Below are 1,728 nucleotides of genomic sequence, written 5' to 3'. Positions count from 1 at the left end.
AAATGAAAAAAGTGAAAAGTTTTCTACGGGCTGGAAAACGTAAGTGTGTGTACTCTTTATAGGAGAATATCAATGGTGATGTATGATAATAACAATGTGTGGAATGACATATGGGTATATTTTTTACGGATATTTTTTCCATCAGTTATGTTATTTTTTACATGTCGTACATACAATGGAGTGAAAAGTAAAAGAGGGGTGGAGGGGTAGGGGGAGAATGGAAATCCGTAATAGAGCATATATAAAACAATAAGTAGTTGATTATAGAAACACATGAGGAATATACTGTGCTCATCTTTGTGTTATGTGTCCAGTTTATCTTTTGGAAAAATGAAGCTATCGATTAATAAGTCTGCTAAATTTTGTTTCATTTACACACTCACATGGTAACAACGAAACAACCTCGCCTCCCAAAAAATCAAAAAAAAAAAAAAAAAAAAAAAATATGATCATTCCGTTTTGGGAAAAGTGTGGAATAAATACAAATCGGATATTCCATATAAGCTAATATGAAAACAAATGATGTTAATCTTTTACGAATTCGCCAAAAAAAAAAAAAAATAAAAATAAAAATATAAAATAAAGTTTGGAAAATACAAGATCATTCTTTCAAGACTTTTTTTTTTTTTTTTCTGTTTTTCTCAACTACATTGGGTTTAAACGGGAGAGAGAAAAGTTCATTTTATTATGCCTCCAGTGGACAAAAGTCCCAAGGCCATATATTCGTATTGTAGTACCCACTGAGTGTACCATAAACATTTACACACATGTGCACACATGTACATATGTATAATATATATATATATATATATCAGTACACGTGTGTTCCTATTAATAGAAAAAATTAAAAAGCAAAAAGCCGCTTAACTGGAAAATATTTTCATAACTCTCCACTTATGCATTACAGAATTACTAAGTAAGCTCGAAAAAAAAAAAAAAAAAAAAAGGACTCATAAGTGTTTATATAATAATAAACCAATTTTTCAGTGCCTCATGGGAAGCATAAAATGCTAATCAGTACATTTACATTAGTTATGTAGTAATTCCTTTGGCTTTCTTTAAACTTTTTTTTTTTTTTTTTTTTTTTTTTGTTACCCTTTTTTAAAAACATTTTTCAAGTATAAGACGCCATTTGTACACAAAATTTATATTATATTAATTGCTTCATATTTAATTACTTATTTAAGTACTTATTTATTTATTTTATTTTTTTTTTTTCGAAAACGTTAGCTACTTCTATATTTGTACACGTGAGGAATACTATAACAGGAGAAATTACTGCGAACGAGAAATTATAAAAAAATAAGAAAGTATTTATTTATTTTATTATTTTATTTTTTTTTTTTTTGAATTTTCCCCCGTTCACATTTTGCTCCTTTCATTGGTAACTTTTAATTTTTTTGCTTACTCTCTTTTTTCATTTCTACACACATGCCTTATTTGCCTTTGCGAAAAAAAAAAGATAAAAAATGACACATAAAATGATACATAAAAAATGACACATAAAATGATACATAAAAAATGACACACGTAAAATGACACACGTAAAATGAAACACATAAAGTGACATGTAAAAAATGAAATAATTCGAAAGAGGAAAGTGGTTCATCATTATCTATAAACCCCCTACCCACCCACACACACACACACTCCTCATGTGTATTCACGCACAAGTCCACATGCGTGAAAAACAGCAAATGTAAAAACCATTTCAAGTGACTCTTTGGC

Source organism: Plasmodium gonderi, assembly GCF_002157705.1.
Source record: "Plasmodium gonderi DNA, contig: Chr07, whole genome shotgun sequence".
NCBI lineage: Eukaryota > Apicomplexa > Aconoidasida > Haemosporida > Plasmodiidae > Plasmodium > Plasmodium gonderi.
Note: the sequence above shows the minus strand (reverse complement) of the source record.